The 10,152-nt window shown below is 34.5% G+C and overlaps 1 long non-coding RNA gene across 2 annotated transcripts in view; it reads left to right on the forward strand.

The window, feature by feature from the left end:
- The window catches only part of LOC143665423 (uncharacterized), a 125,330-nt gene extending 120,210 nt beyond the window's left edge, over positions 1-5,120 (forward strand). The window contains exon 6 of one of the 2 annotated variants that reach the window (XR_013166952.1): positions 4,040-5,120. This is a non-coding gene — a long non-coding RNA (uncharacterized LOC143665423). Of the gene's footprint in view, positions 1-2,588; positions 3,145-4,039 lie in introns of those variants that run through there. The other variant, XR_013166953.1, reaches the window with a different exon arrangement.
- Positions 5,121-10,152: the final 5,032 nt, after the last annotated feature.

Raw genomic sequence — 10,152 nt, forward strand, 5'->3', positions numbered from 1 at the left:
GACATGGCATACCGTGGTAATCTGCAATATCTGGCTAAAGCTTCATAAGAGTAACCTCCAGAATGACCTATTTCTATTTGAAATCTCTTAGCCACTGAAACTTTACTTTGTTCTATTTCTTTACTCCCTTTTACTCTCAATCCAACGATGCCAGGGCCAAGCTCATTCCTGGGAGTTATGTCCCATGCAGGGGGTAGGGCAGTGAGTGTATTCATAGATTGGCTTAAAGAGAGATGTCACATCTGGGCAACAAAAGAGGCTCTCTGGGGGTGATTCTTTGACATAACTATATATTAGCCTATCTTCACCATTGCAGAAATAAGTTTCATAAGGGCAAGCCTCAAGATTGAGGGCTTGGCTTATTAAATTGGAAGTCCCTAGTTCCTGAGAGAATATCAGAAATTTTACGTGTGGGGAAGGTTAATAGTTCCACATTTTTCCCCAGTCTGTCAAGGGGACTTGCCAATTCTTTTTTATTTTCTGCCCAAAATACTCTGGAATGTAACTTACAATATTTTTTATTCTATTTTTTTTTGTCTTTCCTATTAAAGTGTAAACATCACAAAGGCAGGAATCACATCTGTCTACAGACACCACAGTATCTCTAGCATTTAGCATATTATCTGATGTAAAGAAGACTTTCAATAAATATTAGTGTAACTATTTCATTTGTACTAAAAAGATAGAGGTTATGGAACCTAACACTTAATGAGCATGTGGGCACTGGGACTAAGTAAAAGAAGTAGACAAAGTCAGGACGAAAAAAGACATAAAACTCTTAGGATGAAACATTTAAATTTATTATTTATGAGCTATTTACCTGAGAAATGTAATAAGAAGGCATATGCACGTTATTAACATGCCACTAGCTTTGCCACTAGTAAGCATAATAACAAATAAATATTATGTATATTTTGTAAGCATAATAACAAATAAATATTATGTATGTTTTAAAGTGGTTACATGCAATTGGTTATGCTTTTAATGAACTGTATAGCATTGTGCCAATTCTTAGATTCTGCCTGTGAACATTGAATATCATGGTCCTACGATAACTTTGATCCCACTCATTGCTATATACCATGATTATACTTTTATTTTCATCATAAATTTTTTCCTAAATACTCAAAACATGTATTCCACTCAAGTTCAGTGACTCAGTAATCTAGGAAAACATTGACTTTGCATGTATTAAATGTGACATCTGCAAATTGATGGCATCTCAATAAGTCAGGTCTAAGATTTGTGGAGTTGAGACGTCTTTAAATACAATGATATAAAATCATAAATCCAGTCAGTTTTGCTGACAGTGAAATTGAAACACAAACAATTGAATGCAATCCTTTAACAGGAATTAGTTGTTTCCTGGCTGTACATTGCAGCACAGGGAGAGATGGGATAGAGAGGTGTATTGGAGCTCAGAGAATTTCAGTCCCTGAGGTTATGAAGATTTCCTGAAGCAATCTATGAATCAAAATTGCTCACTCTAGGGCATTGTATGGCAGTAGACAGCCCTGAGTTCAGATTCATATGGAAATGGGTTTAACATTCAGCTCTGCCTTTAGCTGGTAAACTTTGAGGAAGTTACTTAATTTCCCTGCATTTTAATTTCCTTGTCCAATAATACCTACCTTATATGGTTTTATAAAGAATAAATACAATAGCTTAAGTAAAGTGTTTGGTGCATAATAGGTACTTTAAAATAGGCTTCTCAGATTCAGTTTTATTTTTCAAGGACCTTAAATTCTACTTTGAAATTCACAGTTCTAACACATGAAAACACAAAAACAATTAATTAACAATTCAAGAAATATTTATTGAAAGTACTCTTTGCAACAGATAATGTTTTAAATGCTAGAGATACAATGGTATTTCCAGACAGACATCCTTCTTACTTTCATGGATTTTACACTTCAGTAGATGAGAATAACAAAAAAGAGAATAAAAATACCGTTGTAAGTTGAGATAACTCCTGTGAAGGACACAAGTAAGAAATATGGGCCAACGACAGTAGAATATTGGGCAGTACTACAATCTATTGTGTTAAAAAGGGAAAATGTATATTTTAAGTTAAGAGAAGAATAGTAATTAATTATAGTAAATTCAGGAGAATGTGCACAAGTCAGCAAGATATTATGAAGAAACAGTAACTCAAACAAATGAAGTAAGTACTGATCAGAGGTTAAGCAGCTATGATCTGGGGGGATTCACTTTGGGAGAAGTCTGGCATTGAGTTTGGAACAGGAAGAAAGGTTGAGACTGTTACGGACTGTAATCTGGGTTACCAGGAAAAGATTCTGTAACAAGCTTGACTACTCCAGAATTTCTTGGATACTAAAGTTCTTTAGTGTCTCCTGTGCCTGGTCAGGGGAATAAGTTAGGTCTTTGTAAATTCATGATGCCTCACCTCATAGGTCTAATATTACCACTCTGTGCCAGGAAAGCTGAGAGGGAGCAAGATACGTAATTAAACAATAAGACACATAGAATGAGGAAGAACAAGCAGTGTAAAGAGTAAAAGGACTTCTAGGTAAGCCCTCAAAAGGTAATGTACCCCCTCTCTTTCTTTTTTTTTTTAACATGGGCAGGCACCAGGAATCGAACCCGGGTCCTCTGGCATGGCATGGCATTTTTGCCTGCTGAGCCACCGTGGCCCGCCCAATTTACCCCCTCTCTTATTGAGGAATACTGAAAATATTTAACAATCTTAAGATTAACAATCTTAAGCAATGTCTGCTTGAAGGCAGCCGAGAGCTACAAGGCAATGTAAAGTTCAAGGAGTAACATCTGGGAGAAGAAAGGAACCAAGAAGGTCAAGTCCAGGATCTAACTTCCAAGACAAGATGGAGACTGTATAGAGGCAGCATATACATGGACGGCATTGAAACATTCCTTGCAGTTGTGTTGAACAATGGTTCCATGGTACCACCAGAGGAGAAGTCCCACTGCATGGAGAATGGCAAAGACATGCTGATCATCAAGAGTAGGAGTTCAGACACCATAGAGGTTAGATCACAGAGGAGAGACCACTTCAGGGTGTGTGTTATCACAGTCACCAAGGAGCTGGAACAATGCTTTACTTATAGGCACCAGAGCAAGTTCGACTTTGGTGGTGGAGTTCGGTCCCACAGGGCCAGTGAGTCCTCCTGGTGATTGCTGCAAGGTGAGGTCTGTATGCACCCCTCATGCTACCACAGGAGGATGCTGCCGTACACTCTCCTTCCTCTCCTCCAGTCCCTCAGAGCATACATTCCAGTGGGGTTGGCCAGGTGCCCTATGATGTACACATTTAAGCAAGACAAAGTAGTTCACTCTGTACCTGGAGCAGGGAGGCTCTCCCCAGTGGAAGAAGAATATGGGTTCGGTGTGGACACACTGCCCAGCATCTAGAGAGGGGAATGTTCCAGGCCCACTGCTGTGATAGGGCAAGCCTCAGGAGCTGTTCGCTTGACGGCTGCTTGCCCAACAAATAGCAAAAGTTGAGCATATCCTAAATGACAATCAATGGTTGAATGGAGAGACAAAATGTTTATAATCATATGAAGGGCTACTGAACAGAGCACACTTAGAATTAAATTAAACAGATCTACACTTACCAGCATGCATGGATTTCCAAAACCCAACGTCAGATTAAAGGCACACATTGTCCAATGAAATGCATAGATGTATACATTTTTATAGCATGTGCAGTTTTATATATTTTATGCAAACAAGCATACTTCACTTTATTGTGCTTTGCAGATATTGATTTTTTTACAAATTGAAGGTCTGTGGCAACCCTGCACCGAGGAAACTATTGGTGCCATTTTCCAACAGCATATGCTGATTTTGTGTCCCTATGTTTCTCGTTGGTAATTCTTGCAATATTTCAAAGTTTTTTTTTATTATTTTTTATCTGTTATGGTGATCTGTGATCTTTGATTTATTACTGTAATTGCTTTGGGGAACCATTAAGCACGTCCGTATAAAACAGTGAACTTAATCGATAAATGGCTTGTGTGTTCTTGCTGTTTCACCAACCTGTCTCTCTTCTTCTCAGGTGAAGATGCCGTGAACACTGCTGAAATGACAACAAAGCATTTAAAATATTAGCTAAACTTAGTTGATAAAGCAGTGGTAGAGTTTCAGAGGATAGACTCCGATTTTGAAAGATGTTCTCTTGTGGGTAAATGATATCAAACGGCATTGCATGCACAGAGAAATCTTTTGTGAAAAGAAGAGTCAGTAGTGGTGGCAAACTTCACCGTTGCCTTCCTTTAAGAAATGGCCATCCCAAGGCTCAGTACCCATCACCCTGATCAGCCAGCAGCCATCAACAATAACGCAAGACCCTCTGCCAGCAAAAAAGATTACAGCTCGCTGAAGGCTGGGAGGATGGTTAGCATTTTTAAGCAGTATAGTATTTTTTCATTAAGGAAAGCACCTTGTTTTTTTCAATGTAATGCTTTTGCACACCTAATAGCTACAATATAGTATAAACATGATTTTTATAAACACTGGGAAACCAAAAATTTCTGAGGTATGCCTGCATGTGTAAGTGTTCAACAAAGGGATTGAACAGTTGATTGTTGCTACAAAGCTACCTGTTAATATCCTATACTAAATCATTTCCCCCAATTGCAGGAACTGAAAACACACATGCAAAAAAAATCCTGTTAGTTTTCTTTAGTTTCTTTGGCTGACTGTCAAAGAAAATCTCACAAAATGATAGCTTGCAGAATTCTGCTCAAACCAGTAAGTTGTCTGTGCTTTTCTGAACTCATTTGGGTCTTGCCTGAAAATAATAGCTTGGAAAATAGTTTATCCTTTCATGTGGGTAAACATTCCTTCCCCAAATACAATTTTAAATATTTTTATGGATATATAAGAGTAAAACAATGGAAGGGAGTTTAGAAGGATATACTTTGAGTACATGGTGTTGAATTTCTGGGCTGGTCACAGGGCTGTGATTGGGAATAACAGATAAAAGAAATACACACCAACAAGTATTAAGGCCATATCTGCTCCGATAATGGTATTATGTCATTGACTGGAAGGAGCTTATGATTGAAATCTGTGCACCTGGGGACCAGAGAATGCCCAAAGAAAGAAAATATACTTTTAACTTCAACTTTTTTTTTTTTTTTTTTTTTTTTTACTGAGAATCTTATGCAGATGAAGAGGAGAATTTTCAGAGGATGAAGTAATCCATTGTGTCAAATTGGATATTCAAGGGAAATTAATGAACTGTGTGTGAATAAGCAAGAGAAGTCTATGGGCCTCTGTGTGATCTTCAGTTCTGCAGACGTTCTTAATATAATACTTTAAAATATTTATTCAAATATTCATTAAAATATTGATATGATTAAGTAATAATTTTAAACCCTTAGAAACATGTTGCGGTTAAACTCTTAAAGAGAAACAGGTTGTTCACACCTTAAATAATGATTTAATCTTAACCCTTATTAATGAAAATGTCACATAGTCTCAGATTTAGTCAAGGTAGTTTGTGTAAGAGACAATCTAGCTCAGATAAGAGGTAGCTTGCGATTTTCATCATGAGAATATTTAACATTTTTTTATGGTAGTGCCCTGCATTGCACTCACTTTATTTCTTTCATGTTGATCGTCACTTAAATTTGTTTGCCTTATTCCATTTTGCTCTTTCATTTGCAAAGCCTCTCTCGTTCTTCAGCATCCTCAGACCATAGCTGTTGTCATACTGTATATTATAGTGTTTTCGGCCACTCCTTCTATTTCATTTTAGCATTTCTTCTACAGCTTCTTAGGGTTCTTAAACATCATATAGCCATTTGTTCACTGCCTAGAAATGTGTCAAATTTTGATCCTGTAAATAAATGCTCAATAAATAAATTTAAATAAATGTGCATCCTGTATCTTGGCTAATATAACCACTAGGAATCATGGAATTAGTTATATAAAGTCTTTTGCTAGGGTTAGGTATAACAGTTGATGCATAAGGTAAAAATCAATTATAATACAAATTATTCCAAAAAATCTATTAAGTAAGCCATAAAATGAAGTATATGGAGTATTCATCTGGAATAGATTAATGTTTCTTCAGCGTTATAGCTACGGACTTAACTGGCTTAAATAATATATATATGTTCACACATCTCTGTATAATATAAACATATATTTATAATCTATAAGATATATAAGATAAAAGCAATACATTTACTACATATACATATATGTAATATATTATATTTGATAGCTATACATATTCAAAAGGGCACAAATACATAATATCAGAAATTAAAGAAGGAATACCACTGCAGCCCTCTCAGACATTAAAAGGATAATAAGAGAATACCATAAATGACAAACCTATGCACATAAATCTAACGGACAAAATCCTCAAAACCCACAAACATTAAAATTTGCATTACCTGAACAAGATCACAGGAAAAAAGGGCAATTGTTTGCTTTATGGGAAACACCCAGAAACTGACACCACTGGGAAACAGCAGAGTCGTGTTTCCTATAAGGCATGCATTAATGAACTGAATGGCTGTGTATCCAGTACGTTATTTTTTTACTCACTAGGCCCCACTAATTGTGTTTCTGTTCTCTTCTCGTGGATGCATATGGCTGAATTTGTCTAGGAAAAAAATACATTAATAGTTTAAAAAAGATGTTATGATTTATTGCATGCATTGACTTAATTGCAACATAGGTTGCAAGATTTTAACTTTAAGGGTGATAGCAACTTTAAGGTCACTGTTATAAGAAGGGAGTTAAATAAAAATTGGACACATTGAATTCCATGAGTCATCTCTGCCTGTCCACATCTATACAGAAATATGTGTGCTTTTCACGTAATTTAGGACACTGACATGCTAAGTGTTTGATGCAAAAATCACTTCCAGATGAATCTTGAGAAAACAGCTAAACATTCTTTTTTCTGGAAGTGATTGTGTAGAATTGCCGTTATTTCTTCTTCAATGTTTGGTAGAATTTGCCACTGGAAGCATCTTAACCCCAACACATCTTTGTTTGGAAGGTTTTTAACTATGAATTCAATTTCTTTAATAGTTTATAGGGCTATTCAAGTTATCCAATTCATTTGGGTGAATTTTAATGTTTGTGGTGTTTGAGGAATAGGTCCATTAGATTTATATGCATAGGGTTAGTCACTCATGGTATTCTCTCATTATCTTTTTAATGTGATATCCCTTCTTTAATTCCTAATATTACTAACTTGTGTCCTCACTCTTTCTATTTTAGTGGAGGTTTGTCAATTGCATTGATCATTACCAAGACTCAGCTCTTGGTTTTGTTGATTTTTACTACCGCTTTTCTATTTTTAAATTAATCGATTTCTTCTTTACTCATTATTATTTCTTCCCTTCTGCTTGATTTTGTTTTAGTTTTTCTTCCTGTTTTAGTTTTTTATGTAGAAGCTTAGATTATAAATTGAGACCCTTCTTCATTTCTAATGTAAGCATTGAATGCTGTGCATTTCCCTGTGAGCATTGCTTTAGCTGCATCTCACAAACTTTGATAATGAAATTTGAAAATTTTCATTTTCCTTTAATGGAAAATATTTCCTGATTTCCCTGGAAACTTCCTTGTTGACTGTAGGCTGTTTAAAAGTGTATTGTTTAATTTCTAAGTGTTTGGAGATTTTCATCTTATCTTTCTGCTATTGATTTCTGGTCAGGGAACATACTTAGTATGATTTCAATTTTTAAAAATTTGTTGACCTGTTTTATAGGCCTGGGGATAGTTTTTTTTGATTAATGTTTCATGTGCCCTTGAAAAGAATATGTATTCTGCTTTTGTTTGGTGAAGTGTTCTATAAATGCAATTAGATCCAGTTGGTAGAAGGGAGTTTTTCAGTTCCTTTATGTCCTTATTGATTTTCTGTTTACTGATTCTATTGATAACTGAAAGAGATGTGTTGAAACCTCCAACTATAATTGTGGATTTGTCTATTTCTCCTTTTAGTTTGTTCAGATTTTGCTTCACTGTATTTTGAAATTGTTTTTAGGTGCATGAACATTATTAAGAGATGTAATTTGCATTACATGAACAAGATCATAGGAAAAAAAAGAGGGTAATAAATTAGGAATTTATATTTTACTGCAAGACGATGTATTACATATAAGATTTACTAAAGACAAAAAGCTTACAGTTTCTGAGAATACAGTTATTGGAATAATCAAATTTTAACCTGTGAAAACAATCCAAATCTGAGAAAACTCTGATTTCTTTATTTCTTTTCAGTATTTCATAATGAGGAATTCATATAACGCCTTCCAAGAGTTTAAAAGAAACCCCCAACTAACCTTGCTACCTGGAGAAGATAATTACAGTTTTAAAAAACGCTTCTTTGCAAAGCAGATTGTAAACGAGAATGTCATGAACTCAGTACCAAAGGTCTTGCTTTTCAAAACTACTAAAATTAGAGGAGGAGAAGAAATGCCATTTTCCATTTAAAAAATGAACATTCTCAGGGAAACACTAATTCTTCCTGCTAGAACTTACAGCAGTGTTAATCTGTAACATATTACCTTTCTCTATCCCCACCAGCATTTTCCGTATTACTAGGAAAGGAAGTATTTTTAATATGATCATTTTACTAAAATCATCAATGGGATTGTTAATGTGTTGCTGTTGTTTAGATTAATAATTCATCTTTCTCCTGCATTCCAAATGGTATTTTTATTATTTGTTTCTTCTTTCTCATTCCTTCTAAGATTTGTGAAAAACTGGGAAGCTTCTGTCATAGGGAACATTTTTAGTCTTTCTTTCAACAGCCCACTGATGAGCAGGCTATTGTTATAGAGAGGGATAATAGCAATTATAGAGGCTCAACAGCATCTCAGTGGTAACTCTTATAAGGAGATTGACTGGTATTTCAAGAGATTTCAATAATAAATTCTTCCCTATTTGGACTTTGATTAAGAAGTTCAAGGTAAAAGGTAATCTATTAATGATATTATATGAAAACAATTATATATAAATTTATTCCGTTCCTGATACTTGCAAATAACTGAGCATAATTTCAATACCCTACTAGTTCAAGAGAAAAATGGGAACCCTCTACTTGTCCTTACTTTTTCCACGTAAAATATATTTAAATATTTTTCATATATTTGTTTTTTGTACACACTAAAAATTAAATGTTTGCAGATATTTGCCTATGTGCTAATATTAATTTGCCTTAGTTTGGGAAAATGAAAGTAAAATAAATGCAAATCTGATTAGTAAGTTTTGCTTTTTGGTTTAAATATGCTGTATAATAATGTTTTTTTGTTTGTTTTTACCAGGAAATTTAACTTGCAATAAGTTAAAAGTAATGCTAAGGCTTTACCTCAAATTGCTAAATAGAAAGTAAAATAAATATTTTTAATGCATCATATTTGAATAATTCTTTCTGCATATTAAGATTACTTTATGCCTTGAATTTAAGGCTTAAATAACTCTTTTGCCTCTAATGCATACATCAGAGTGAATAAGACTCTTATCCATTAATACTTTCTTTGTAAAAAGGTTTGCTAATTTCCTTGGAAATGTTATTATGGAGCATAAATGCTTTAACTTAACATTCTGTGGTGATTATAAATAAAAATTAGCATATCTAAAATATTGGAAGCTTATGTGCTTTCAAAACACATACAGCACAAATTTTTTTCCTATAAAATTTCTCTGATCAGCTCGTTGTTACAGCACATAGAAGACACACACACAAACAGAAAAATAAAATGAGCAACAAATAAACAAATTATTCAACTCAAATTCGCAAGTATATTTTAGTTAATTGCTTTCTTTTTTATGTTTGCCAAAGGTATAATCACTAAACCTTGGACTTACCTTCCAATTTCAAAGTTTATAGGAAACTTAGTTTTCAGTGGATTTAAAAGGCTGTTATGGTTGGGACAGAACCCCTTCACCATTTGAAAGTCAGTATCTTGATATGTGAGTAGGTGTATGCTTTGTATGTCACAGAATAAAATTGGTATAACTTTTATATATTTACCACTGAACTATTTAGTTATTTATTTATCTTTTATTTTATTTTTTTTACATGGGCAGGCACCAAGAATTGAACCCAGGTCTCCAGCATGGGAGGTGGGGACTCTACCACTGAGCCACCATGGCCTGCCATGAATTATTTATTTTTATACAAAGGAAATAACAAAT

Source organism: Tamandua tetradactyla, chromosome 21, assembly GCF_023851605.1.
Source record: "Tamandua tetradactyla isolate mTamTet1 chromosome 21, mTamTet1.pri, whole genome shotgun sequence".
NCBI classification, from domain to species: Eukaryota; Metazoa; Chordata; class Mammalia; order Pilosa; family Myrmecophagidae; genus Tamandua; species Tamandua tetradactyla.